The 14,187-nt window shown below is 45.1% G+C and overlaps 2 protein-coding genes across 5 annotated transcripts in view; one reads left to right on the forward strand and one right to left on the reverse strand.

The window, feature by feature from the left end:
* Nucleotides 1-3,501, reverse strand: part of DNAJC24 (DnaJ heat shock protein family (Hsp40) member C24) — an 81,810-nt gene extending 78,309 nt beyond the window's left edge. Inside the window, exon 1 of one of the 4 annotated variants that reach the window (XM_019476799.2) lies at nt 3,385-3,497. The gene's annotated coding sequence lies outside the window, so the exon portion shown is untranslated. The other 3 variants (XM_014602328.3, XM_059722719.1, XM_019476798.2) reach the window with 3 other exon arrangements.
* A 20-nt stretch (nt 3,502-3,521) lies between these two features.
* The window catches only part of LOC102561439 (doublecortin domain-containing protein 1), a 226,065-nt gene continuing 215,399 nt past the window's right edge, over nt 3,522-14,187 (forward strand). The window contains exons 1-2 of the mRNA XM_059722717.1: nt 3,522-3,620; nt 13,663-13,698. The gene's annotated coding sequence lies outside the window, so the exon portion shown is untranslated. The remainder of the gene's footprint in view (nt 3,621-13,662; nt 13,699-14,187) is intronic.

The raw sequence follows: 14,187 nt of genomic DNA on the forward strand, positions 1-14,187 counted from the left end.
AAAAACACATAACAGATTTAATAGACATTACGGCTGGAAGGGACCTCGCAAGATCATCGGGTCCAGCCCCCTGCCCAAGCGGCAGGAAGTCAGCTGGGGTCAGATCATGCCGGCAAGATAAGCATCCAAGTGTTTCTTAACAGTCTCCAGAGTAGGTGCTTGCACCACTTCTGGGGGGAGTCTATCCCAGACTCTGGAGACTTGGATGGTAAAGAAGTTTTTCCTCACATCCAGCCTAAAACGGCCTTCCAGCAGTTTGTGACCATTAGACCTTGTCTTCCCTTGGGGTGCCCTGGTGAAGAGGTATTCTCCCAGTTCCTGATGCACACCCCTTATATACTTATAGGCTGCCACCAAGTCACTCCCGAGCCTTCATTTTTCCAGGCTGAAGAGTCCCATGTCTCCCAGCCTCTCCTCATAAGGCCTGTTCTCTTTACTTCTAATTTTATAGATTAAATTTATGTTTCTGAAATTAGGGATGATGTAACTTTTCTCCGCTACTTTAACTCAATTCCTATAGTATACTATATAGTAAAACTGAGTGGAAACTACACATTCAAATGGTTGATGCACACAAGTCAAAAACACATACAATTCTGTGACTTAACACTTCAAAAGATCTTTTGCCAAAACAAAATCTTCTTTTAGTTGCTTTTAAACAAATAGTTTCCTTGTAAAATAGTAACTTAAGGTTTTATTTTCAGCTTCTTTTAATCTTGAAGTAGCCATAACATTTAAACTTATTTATCATGTACTGGGATTTCTTCTTTGAACCGAGGTGCATAAAAAAGCCTGCAAGTCAAAACTTAATCACTGTCATTTTCTCAAACCTACAATTTCTTACTAATGCGATTCATATAAATTAACTCCTTAGAATTATTTTGCAAAATTTAAACGACTTGAGTTCAGTTGTCTGAATTATTTTTAACCAGTAAGTTTTACATTTATCGTGTCACCTCCTATGTAATAATTAAGACTTTTAAAGCAGGGGTCAACAATCTTTACAAATGGTGAGCAGCAGCTTGCAACCTGGCCGCTGTCATGGGCCACCGATCTCCAACATTCCCGGCACTTCCTGCTCTCTCTCTCTCATCCCTCCACTTGAGTCTCTGCTTACCATTGCTATCTCGTGTTACAGATTTCCATAGCTAACAGTCATGCTGAGAAGCAAATTCAGCACCAAGGGTAGAAAGCAGGTAGGGCTGAGGTATTAGTAGCAAGTGAGAGCAAGAGAGGGGGAATGCAGCACAGAAATGTTCCAGGATGAGCAGTATACACGAGGACCCTGGTGGCGCCTTATCTTCAGCTCCTGCTACCATGTGCTATCAGCCTCATGAGCCACTGGAGGCCAGACCAAAATTTCTGCAGGCCAGATCAAGCACACAGACACACACAGGTCAAATCAAGCACACAGGATATACATTGCAGACCACTAGTTTAGAGGCTAAAATATTTGTAATATTTTTTTTCCATTTTCCATTCTATTTATCAATCTTGCAATGAGTTACATGAAGGCAAGTTTACCTCTGCGCATCATATTGCAGGAACAAAAACATTATTAACTTTTTATTTTGTATGGATCTCTCTCCCTCTGGGCAAATATTTATTTTCAAAATTTAGGAAAATATGAAAGAAGAAACAACAGCAAAGAGATTCTGGAGCAGATGTAGCTGCTGAAACCATTTTTATTTTTGTAGAATACAAGTTGATATTCTTCAAGGAAACACCTCCAATTTAAACCCAACTCTAATATTAATACATTAGAAGTTTTACTGAGAAACTTAATTATACTTAGGACCCAACCCTAGCCACACATAAGGAAAGAGTTAGTCATGTTAGTCTGAAGTCAGGCAGCAAGTAGGATAATTTGCACTTTATAGATTAGGGACATCAAAGATATCCATGCCATACGTAACCCAGGGAGTCATATGATCTGGCCATGGATCACTAGAACAACCCTACATGCTAGCCCCAGCCATACATGCTGTATGCAGGCTGGACCCAGAGCTGCAGACCCAGCACACAGCACACCCTGCATGTAATACCCCACCAGCCCAGCCCTACACGCTGGCTCCAGGGGCAGGCCGAATGCTGTGCCACAGGCCCTATGTGGCATACGGCACTCAGGTCAGTCCAGCCCCATGTGCCATATGCAGCACATGCTGGCCCTGGGAATCACTGTGCACATGGGGCCAACACAGGGCATGTGTTTTATGCGGTGTGTGTGGGCTGGACCCAGCACTGCACTTGGCGCAATGGGTCCAGGACATGGGTTAGATGTGGCACCCTGGACTGGCCCCCTGTGCTGCTTGCAGTGTTGTGGCTAGCCTGCGTGATGCTGACAGTGCATTCCCTGTGCTGGCCCCATGTCCAGAATGAGGCCTGGGGCTGGTGTGAGCTGTTAGCAGCATGTGGGCTGGACCCAGTGCTGTGGGTGCTGCACAGGGGGTCAGTCCCAGTTCAACCCACAGACCAGTCCAGTGACCCTCCTCCGGCCCACAGAGGTGGATGAATTTGATCACCTTGTTATAAGCCTAACTAAATGAGAGATGTGCAGTATGAAATTCTGTGAGAGTCACCTGCGGATTGGGAGACCACCAGGCATCAGTCCCTTACATGCAAACAGAGCTTCAACAGCCCAGAATTATTTCACAGGAATGATGAGAGCCACCACAGGCCACATCCGAGCACAGCCTGAACTGACCCCCCCATGCTGCCTGTAGTGTGGCATCCAACTTAGGTAGAGAAAAGGCCACTGTCCTGTTTTGCAGGGACAGGGAGTTGGATGGCACAAGCGGCCAAGAAGAGCTGCATAAGGCTCTTTCGCTGGAGGCTTCCCTACAAAAGAGGCTGGAAAAGCACATGCAGCAGAGCTGTCTCCAGCCCAGGGATGCTGCTTGGGCACTGTTCCCAATCCCCCACGGGCTGTGTGAGTGCAGACAGCCATAAAAAGGAGGTCTGGGAGGGACCTCAGGAGGTCATCCAGTCCAGCCCCCTGCTCACAGCAGGACCAGCCCCAACTAGATCATCCCAGCCAAAGCTTTGTCTAGCCGGGTCTTAAAACCCCTCAAGGATGGCACTTCCACCACCTCCCTAGGTAGCCCGGCCCAGTGTGTCACCACCCTCCTAGTGAGAAAGTTCTTTCCAATACCCAACCTAAGCTGCCCTGGTGCAACTGGAGCCCGTTGATGGGACAGTCCAGCTTCATCCTCCGTCCAACCCCGCTTCAGGCAGCTGAACGCTGCTATGAAATCCCTCTCAACCTCACCTTTTCGCCTCCCTCGGCCTCTCCCCGCCGGCCCGGCCGCCCCGGGGCTCGCAGGCTCCTGGGGAGGGGGGGAGGGGACGCCCGAGCTCGGCCCCGGCCCCGCGACTCGCACTCACCGTCCTCCGCCCCCCGCGGCCCGCGCAGGACTGTGCCCGGGAGAAGCCGGCCGGGCGGGAAGGGCGCGGGCGCGGCCGGGGAAGCCCAGTGTCTCGGCCCCCGCGGGCGCGGCGCCTGTTTCCGCCCGGGCGGCTGTGGCAGGAGCACGGGCCGGAAGTGCCACGCAGCTGAGGTCGACGCCGTCCCCATAGCGACCGAGGGCGCGTCTGGGCCGCCGGAGCTGCGGCCGAGCTCAGTAAGTGACTGGGACCCTCCGGTCTCCCCCGGCCTCGTCCTCCCGCCCCTGCCTCCGCCCGGCCCGTGCCCCGCCCAGCGGAGCTGCAGCCCCTGGTGCCCCCCGCCCCCAGTGGCGCGGGCTGGTCGGACCCTGAGGCGGTTCCTGTCACGTCGGGAGAGCGCCAGGCTGTGTCCTCCCGCGGGGTGGGGAGGGGGCCGCTGCATCCGCGACTGCGACTATCTCACGTAGAGCTCATATACGTGTGTGTGTGAGCGCGAATGTGCAGGTGCATGCCTGTGTATGAGTGTGAATATGTGTACGCACGTGCGTATGAGTATGCATGTATGTATCCATGAGGGTGTAGGTGTGTGTGTATGCATGTGCTTGCGTATAGCTGTGCATGTATTACCGTATTTTACAGTGTATAGGTTGACACTGTATAAATCAATCCCATATTTCTGTACAACGTTACGATTTTTGTAGCTCCGTTGTGTAAGTCGACACTGCCTCCGTGTGCGAGGCACTGGAAACCCAGGTAGGCTTGTGGGAAAGGCAGTGTGCTGGCTGGCTCCTGGAAGTTGGATTGGGCCCTTGGGAGCTCAGGCAGCACACTGCTCACTGGCAGCCTGCCCAGCCCAGCCCCTGGGGGACACCACCGCTGTGGAGGGAAAGACCAGGCCCCCCCACAGCTCAGGGACTGGCCAGCCCAGCAGCAGCTTACCACCCCCTGGCTGCTGGGGGATGCCAAAAGTAGGAATGTCCAAGCATGGAGATTTCCCAGCCTTTTTCTTCCTAACATGCAACCTGCAATTTAAGAACAGTGCTCCTTGTCCTATCCTCTGCAGCCACAGCGAATAGACTATCTCTATCCTTCTGATATTGGCCTTTCTGGTATTTGAAGACTATTATCAAATCCAAGTTCAGTCTTCTTTTCTCCAAACTAAATAATCCCAGTTCTTTCAGCCTGTCATCATAAATCATGTTTCACAGGTCTCTAATAATTTTTGTTGCTCTCCACTGGATTCTTTCTAATTTGTCCAGTGGACTTCCTTTTCACAAAGACCTAATTTCTCCCATTCCTTCTCTACTAGACTTTCAACTCCCTTCAGTTCTGCCAGTCTTCTAGATCAGGCCTGTTAAAACCTATCTCACCATTCTTTCACTTTGCTCTTTCCCTTTTTGATATTATCTTGCTATAGTCCATTGTAATGGGCTGAGGCACAAACATTAAAAATAAACAGCCTTTTCAGTTCCTTTGTTGCTTTCTGTAATAAGAATCTAGAGCATTAAATTGTACCATAGATCAGACGCATACAAGGGAAACTGGAACAAATGAAAAGGTGTTATATTGTAGACTAAAATAGTTTTTTTAAGCCAATTAAACCTTCTAATTGAGATAGAGATTTCTACTTCACTGTGGGGTGCATATTTCCTTCCTCCTAGAATCATATAAATACCACCAACTAGTTAAATATTTGACTTTCTTCTTGTGTAATTTCTATTTTATTCATTTAATGGCACAAAATAATTTGTTTTGAAGATTTTCAAATACTAAACATAATTCACATTTAACTGAGTTCTAATACACTTTTATATGTTTAATTCAATATTAAGGTGCCTCAGCACACCCAACCTGGTAAAATACTTGATGTGTTAATATATTCGCAATATACTTCACTTATGTGCATACTGGATAAATGCATAATTCACTTTACTGCATAACATAGTGCCAGTCTCAATTTGTTACCTATCATGTTGTAATAAACTAGTTTTCTGCATGGACCAATTAAACGAATAATATATATTTCAGCTTCACTGTCTACTTCATAATTTAATTATCTTCCAGTAAACTGTATGTTACCTATTATCATGTAACTAACAGCACTCTGTTTAACAGCACTAGAAACAGTAAAGGAGAAGCAGCTGTTGAAAACGGTACTATTAAAAGCCTTAAAAAAGATCGGGCTAGTCAGTTTTGGGCCCACTAATAGCACAACACTGAAGTGCTGAAATAGTGCTTGTTAAAACTACAACACTGAGAATACTGTGCATTTAGCAGCCCTAAAACTGGCTAAGTTATTTCATTTTCAAAGCTTCTACTAATCAGTTTTAGAAGCCTTGAAAGAAGGAAGAATTAGTGGCTATTAATATTGTGGCACTGACAGCACTCTAAGCCAGAGCTGTCCAACTTCCATGCTCTATGGGCCATAACCAGTTATCCAAAGTTTCTATATCATTCATGTTTTCATTTATGAGAGTGTCACGGCGGAGTCCTCTAGGAGGGCCGTGTTCTCCTTGAGGCCCTCTCACCGCGCTACTTCAGCCCGAGGGCACCCTCCATTCTCGCCCGCCACGTCTTCCTGGAATATGTAATAGGGAGGCTGCCTTGTGTTTCCTCGGGCACGTAAGCTCCTGGACCCCTCGTGGGTCGCCCCGTACGATGGGTGCTACTCAAGCACCCCAGCCTTATGGGCTGTGCGTGGCTCCTACCAGCCCCTAATACCACGCCCCAAGCCTCGCAGATGTAATAGATGTTGTTAGGTCTATACGCCCACTACCTGGGCCTCCTCTAAAGTGTAGCCCACGCTGGGCTCTCTCTCTCACACCCAGCCTCTCACTGGGACTCTCCTGATGGTGCGGTCCCGCTCAGGGACTCCCTAGCGGGCCCCGGCCCTTCCGGCCAACCGCACGGGTACCCTCTCTGACCCCGGCTCACCGCGCTGCTACTCCCTGTCTTCTCAGGGGCAACTGCAGCGCCCTGCCTCAGTCTGAGGGGTGTTGCCGCACTAGCCTGCGGCCAGGCTCGCTATGCCCATCTCGGGCTCCTCGATATGGCCCCTCTAGGGCTCGCCGTGCCCCCACGGGGCTTCTCAATCATATACTATGGCGCTCCCCCTCTTTGGGGCTTGCCGTGCCCCCACAGGGCTTCTCAATCATATACTATGGCGCTCCCCCTCTTTGGGGCTCGCCGTGCCCCCACGGGGCTTCTCAATCATATACTATGGCGCTCCCCCTCTTTGGGGCTCGCCGTGCCCCCACGGGGCTTCTCAATCATATACTATGGCGCTCCCCCTCTTTGGGGCTCGCCGTGCCCCCACAGGGCTTCTCAATCAGATTGCCCCTCTCCCTGGGGCTGGGGTCTATGTACCCCGCACGCAATCCGGGGTCTTGGTCCCCCGTCTGCAACCTACCGGTTGCGCCCGCGACCCACTGGCCGCGCTCCTCGCCACCAGTTGCTCATGCACTGGCGTGCGAGCTGCGCCTTCCCTGGCGCTATGAAAATGAATGCGCCCTCTTGGTGCTAGGGCACCCCACACTCTCTGGGGTCCCTATGATTGAGGCCTCCTCCAACCCCTACAGCCTCACCCAAGCCTCTGGGTGTAATATCACAACGTCAAAGCAAACCCACAAGCCCCTAGGCTGTAACACAAATGCAAGCTCAAGCCGTCTGGCTGTAACTCAAACCCGAAGCCCTATGGCCATAACAACATTGCTCCATATGACCATGGTACTTGCTGCTAGGCTCCTTTCCACATCCTCACTCCCAGAGCTTCTGCCTCCCAGGCTGCTGGCAGAGAACTGCTAGCCTGGCTTCAGCCCTGGGCTTTACAAAGGCCAGGCCCTGCCCCCTTCTGGCCAGCTGCTTCTGATTAGTCGCCCCGGCAACTTGCAGCTGTGCTCATTAGGCACTGCCAGGGCTCTCTCCCTGGCAGTTTCTCGTCTCCAGGAGCAGAGCACCGAGGTGCCCTGTGACAGAGAGCAACAGAAATGGAAACCTCCTCACATACAAGACAGCAATCAGAGAGAGATGGAAAGAATATCTTGTAGAACTGTAAAACTGTCCAATACCTACAGTGCCAGCAGAACAAGAAATATATTCATTAGCTGAACCAAACATAGAAGAACCGTCTTTTGTCGAAGTGAAAACAGCCAAAGCAAAACTTAGGAACAGTAAGGCACCAGGGGAACTGATGGTATCTCAGCTAAAATGATAAAATATGGAGGACAAGAGTTTTATAAACAAATCCATAAATTAATTCTTCTTATTTGGAAGTAATCAATTTTTACCTTATGATTGGTAGCCTTAATATGTCCCATCTTCAAAAAAGGCAGCAAACTGGAGTGTCAAATTTACCCCTATTAACACCAACTTTTATTCTGTAACATTTTACTACAGTGCTTACTACCTTACACAGAAAACATTCTGGGAGAATACAAGAATAGATTGAGTTCTGCAACAATAGATTGATGACAGACCAAATCTTCTCTCTAAGACAAATTGTTGAGAAAAAAATGGGAATATAATCAAAGTTTACACATTCTGTTCATCGAGTTCCAGAAAGCTTATGATAGCATACAAAGAGAAAGTCTGTGGGGCCTATTAGCTGGATTAAGAATTCCCAACAAACTGATTGAACTCATTCCTAGTCAACCTGGCACTAGAAAAAGCAACCAGGAGCATAAACAACATGAAGAGAGGACTTCAACTGAATGGAGAGCATAAAATCCTCAGATATGCTGGTGATAAGTGATATGCTCATAAGTGATAGCCATACCCTGCAGGTCGCAGCAGGGCAAGCCACAGCCTCTCTGGACTGCACACCCCATAGATGCCCCTTCCCAGCTGTGGCGCTGTGTGCTTGCAATCCCCCATGCACCACTTGCCCACATGCTTCCCCACTGCTACACTGCATGACCGCCCTGCTACACTGTGACTCACACCATTATGCCGCATGCTCACAAAGCTCTCCCCACCTCTGCACTGTGTCCTGCAACCCCCCCCCCCGCCAGATCTCACCCCATTCCCCACTGCACCATGTGCCCCAGGCTCACCCTCAGCTTCCCATACTGCCCCACCTCCTGGAGCCATTACAGGAAGCATTAGCAGGAGGATGGGGAGGAACTCAGAGACTCTGGCTGCTGTTGTAGCCAGAGTGATGAAAGGAGCAGCGTGAAAGCAAGTGACTGGTGGCCACAATTTACCCCCTCATCAATCACATGCTACTTGTAGGCCACCATTTAGACAGTCCTGCTCTAAGCAATGCTTGTTTATGAATCAACTCTCCCAACCACGGTACCATTTGTGATCCAAAATCATCCCTATGACATGTACAATAACTGCTGTTTTGGGGAGTAATATTAGGAATGCGTTTTTGCACTTTAATCATGTTTAATGAAATCCTTTTTTGTTCACATTGCTTTCTTTTGCTTTTTCACTAATTTCCCATTTGATTCTCTGCTTTTAAGTTGTATTTTACTTGGTGTGTGCTACCCTGTCCCTTTTCCTTTCTCTCCCCGCACGTACTTACAGATTACCCATTATACTTCTTCCATATGCCCCTGCTGCGTAGGCCATAAGGAAGTCTGCTAAATTGGACCCTCATCTTTGTGAAGCCAGTTAGAAACAAGCACATAGATTTTGTAATGAAGAACTTTGGATCTTATAAATAAACAATGGAAGCAAGAAATTGGCTCTGTAGTACCATCCTTTAATTGGGGTCATGCAGGAACTCCTCATGGGAGTTAGGTGTCTAAATACATTTTTAAAAATCTGGCCTTGCCTGGTAAAAATGGGTACTCTGGGTTAATGTGGCATAATTTAGATCCATACTAAAAATTAATATTTTTGGTTAGATAGAACATTTGCAATTTTTAATAGAACACTTGCAATTTTTTCTCTGAAATGTGATTTTTGTATCATTTTGTATTCTAATATAAGTGTAGGAAAAAGTTTTTTGAAGATTACAGGTCTGGAATTTACTTCATGTGCAACAATTCATTGGGCTCTAAGTGTGTGTATTAGTCTAATATCTATATAGTAGGCAACTGTCAATCTTCTGGATCATGGTGTATGTGTAAGAGGTCTAGTCAGTTGCCTAATGAATCCACTTGTATGGAGTCCTGCACCATCACACCAAGAGCCTCAACATGTATGCCTGGGCAAGAGTTTGGAGGAGTGGAGGCTGTCCAAGACTTACCATTTCATCCTTTACCCCATTGAGACATAATCCAAAGGCCAGACAGAGTCCAGACATTCAGTGCATCGATAGTTACAATTTCTGCCAGAGAACAACAGATAACAACTGATGCTGATTACCTAATGCCTCAGCAAGGGTTTGTTCCTTTCCGAGTGATGCCCCTTATCCTTTCTCCAACCAAGAACTACCCAGAAAGCAATAAAGGCTAGGGTTTTGAGGTGCCCTATACATGCCTTACTCTTGAGGTTGCAACACTGTGATAGGACCTACCCTACCACAAATAGTCCCACTAAGTGCCACCAGGCCCTCTAATCAGATGCAGTTTATGGTCCTACTTAGGACCATATACATGATGGTCTTTCCTCTTTTCATTTATACTCTTCAAAACAAGCTGAAACTTCTAAACTACTTCAGGTAGCTTGGTATCTATCTTTTGTAAATAGCCTGCATTTTGTGAGTTCTGATATAGGGTAGTTGGGCTTGTTTCTGTTAGTAATTTTGTTTGTTTTTGAAGAGTTTTTTTGTCTGTGTGTATTAATGGGTTTAGGAGGACTACAGAGAAATACATGTAAAAACCAGCATAAATTATACAGAACATGGGAAGACAAATCTTTCTTCAGTATATAAATTATGGTGTAGCATATAAAGTTAACATATTTGAGGAATTAGATTTTGTTTAATAGTTGCATAGATGTTAGGGTCGAAAGGGACCTATTAGATCATCGAGTCTGACCCCCATGCCCTGGGCAGGAATGAGTGCTGGGGTCAGATGACCCCAGCCAGGTGTCTGTCCAATCTCCTTTTAAATACCTCCAAGGAAGGGGACAGCACCACCTCCCTTGGAAGCTTATTCAATATTTTGGCAACCCTCATCATAAAGAATTTTTTCCTGATGTCCAATCTGAATTTGCTCTCTTCCAGTTTGTGGCCATTATTTCTAGTTACCCTGACAGGTGCCCTGGTAAACACTATATCTCCCATTTCTTGTTGGGCCCCCCGATGAGTTTGTAGGTGGCCACGAGATCACCTCTCAGCCTCCTCTTGCGGAGGCTGAAGAGGTTCAGGTCTCCCAATTAGTCCACATAGGGTTTTTTTCTGTAGGCCTTTAACCAGCCCTCCTCTGAACCCTCTCCAGGGCATCCACATCCTTCCTGAAGTGCGGTGCCCAAAACTGGACACAGTACTCTAGCTGCAGCCTGACCAATGCTTCATAGAGGGGAATTATCACCTCCCTAGACCTATTTGTGATGCACCTACTTATGCAAGAAAGGGTGCGGTTAGCTTTACTTATTACCTCATCACACTGGTGACTTGTGTTCATTTTGGAGTCAACTACAACTCCAAGATCCTTTTCTGCAGTTGTGCTACTTAGAATGGTACCTCCCAGGCTATAGGAGTGTTGATGATTCTTCCTCCCCAGGTTGCAACACATTACACTTATCTGTGTTAAACTGCCTCCTATTCTGTTTGGCCCATTTCCCCAGCCTGTCCAGATCAGCCTGGATTCACTCCCTGCCGTCTAGTTTGTGTACCTCCCCCCATAGTTTGGTGTTGTCAGCAAACTTGGACAGGGTGCTTTCTACGCCCTCATCCAAGTCACTAATGAAGATACTGAATAGCACCAATCCCAGGACAGAGCCTTGGGGGACTCCTCTGCCTACATTTCTCCAGGTAGAAACCGACCTGTCCACCACCACTCTCGGTGCATCCCATAAGCCAATTTTCTACCCACCAGACTGAGTAATAATCTACATTGCAACTGTTTAGTTTATTTATAAGAATTGGGTGTGACACTGTGTCAAAGGCCTTTTTAAAATTTAAGTAAATAACATCTACTTCTGTTCCTTCATCCAAGCATTTTGTGACCCGGTTGTAAAATGAATATTGTTGCCACATGTTTTCATGGTTGAAAAGCTGAAGTGGTTGGTTAGTTATTTCTCATGAGCCCAATTCGGGAAACTCATAAGCATCTCCTCATCCTATTACGGAAGTAATTTCAGAACAGTCTTAATTTTACCATGTACTTTAGTGCCATCTTGGAGAGAGAGATTATTCTATTTATTTCAGCCATTACTTACACATGTAAAGCTATAATCTCGTCTCTGTACTTATTCATAGTCTCCCATTGACTTAAAGAGAACCAGGATTTTATAGTTCATAATGTTTCAAGCCTGAAGGGTCCAGTAAATCATCTGACTTCCTGTATAGCTCATGTTATTTAAACACTTCACCCAGTTACTTCTGGAGTCAGCCCCATAACTTGTGTTTAGTTGAAGCATGTCTTTGAAAAAGGAGTCCAGTTTTAATTTGAAGATTTATAGAGAGGAAGAACCCACCACTTCTGATAACTTGTTACAATGAGAAGACATTTTCACTGTTAAAAATCTGTGCTTAATTTTTTTATGAATGTGTTTGGTTTCTGGCTCCAGCCATTAGTTCTGTTATGCAGCTTGCTTTAGATTCCAGAGCAGTGGTTTTCAACCTGTAGTCTGCAGACCCCTGGGAGTATGCAGGCTATATCTAAGGGGTCCACAAACAATGACTATGATCAATCAAAAATATGCGAATACAAACACTTACAAGTCAAAGGGGTCCGCACCTCCATTTGAAATTTTTTAGGGGTCCACAAATGAAAAAGGTAGAAAACCACTGTTCTAGGGCCTTTTGAAACTAGGTATTTTGTTCCCATGAAGGTACTTAGCTACTGAACTTACCGCTTGAACTTCCTTTTGATAAACCAAGAAGATTGTACTATATACGACTCTCACTGTATTTTCTTCAGCTGTCAAACATTTCTGTTTCCCTCCTTTTCAGTTTTTCTGCATCCTTTAAAAAAGGGAGCACTAGAACTGCATGCATTGCTTACCAGTGCTCCTTCTGGCTCATTGCTTTGAAAGTGAGTGTTCATCTTAAAATGGTGAACAGGGCTGTTTCTAAATACCAGCTTCTCTATCGGAGTGATAGTAGCAGTTCACTCAAGAGAATTCCTGTAAGAATCAGGGAATCACGTTTCCATCTCCTGAAACATTTCTTTTCCTTATCAGAATATACCAAAAAAAAGAATAATTTGCTATTGGATAATGTTAAATCAATGAGTATGACCATTGGTTAGAGATTCAGTAAGTGTTTTTTATCAACCTGTGAAAAGGCCTTGGAAGAAATAGGATTGTTGAATCTTCAAATTAACTAGATTCAAGGGTTTTTGTTCTGCTTTGTAAAGAGAAGTTCAACAAGTCAAGGGTATGAGTGCTCAGGCTCTCTGGAATCAGTTTTAAATAGCTCAGATTTGTCAGTTGTATAAAGAAAAACAAAGTTTTGTCTCCAAGGAGATTTCTAGTATGATAGACTAAATGTCATGATGATGTGAATAAGTGGCTCTAAAAATGTGGTAAAAATGCATGTTTCCTAATACATTTCCACAAAAATGATTGAAAATGTCTTGGGACTTATTTAAGCAATTTACAGTATTGTTTAAAAATGTACAGCAGGACACATTCAGTACAGCCTTTTGTAGCTCATTAGCAATTTCTTTAATGAGGTTTATTTTAAGTGATAGATAGTTAAGGTAACAGACAAGTGACAGATTGTTTGTCTTTAATGATTTCCCTATTTCAGGCCCATTACAAAGCAATTAGAAATCTGACAGCATTTTCACTCTGCATTACTGATCATCTAAAGTGATGAGAAATGAGAGGTGATGAATATTAATTGTATATTTTCATATGATTATCATAAATTATTACCTTGTCTAATGTGCTGCAGGTAAAGTAAGAGCAAAAGAGGAAAATTCAGTCAGATACGATAATTTGAAAGATTGTGTTGCTTTTAACTGTAGTGTCAATCTACCTAAAGTATCTGTGTACTTTTCCATAAAAAGTATCCATGTTTGAGCTTAGCATGTAATTTTCAGTAATTTTAGTGCATATCTATTAAAATTGTGTTCATCAAAACTACTTTAAAGTCTGCAAATTAAAGCACTTGTAAGTTAGAAAATGGTTTCCTGTACAACTGTACTTAAGCCCCTTTGCATGTCTGAATTGGACATTGTAATGCAGTCTTTAATTACACATTTTTTTCCACAGGATTCAGTGCAGAGGATGGACAATGCGACTGAATGGGTAATTATTTCATATTACATTTTATTATCATGATCAGTCTGTGGCCCCATTTCTCATATGCTGCATACCATTCAAACTATAGTTGAAGACAGTTATTGTTCTCATGGGCATCAATATGACATTAAAGTGTCTTACCTCTTTACAAACATTAATGCATTTATTCTCACAATGCCCTTGTAAGGTGAGATGGTTTTATCTTTTCCACTGCTCTATTTTATCTCTGTGGGAACTGAGCCACAGAGATAAAAACATCAAAAGTAAAAACAAATTTTTGATGCCTAGTTTGAGAATGTTAGAGCCTAATTGCTTAGAATTGGCAAGCAATTTTTACTACTTAAATATTTAGAAAAAAATTCCCATTGGTCTAATTTGCATTTGTCAAAAACTGCAAAACAAATGCCAGAGGTCCCAAGGTGAGGTTCCAAATTTTAGAAACTGAGGAACACCCCATGACCCTTTCTGAAAAGTTTGTTTTATGCAACCTGCCCA

Source organism: Alligator mississippiensis, chromosome 2 (genome assembly GCF_030867095.1).
Source record: "Alligator mississippiensis isolate rAllMis1 chromosome 2, rAllMis1, whole genome shotgun sequence".
NCBI classification, from domain to species: Eukaryota; Metazoa; Chordata; order Crocodylia; family Alligatoridae; genus Alligator; species Alligator mississippiensis.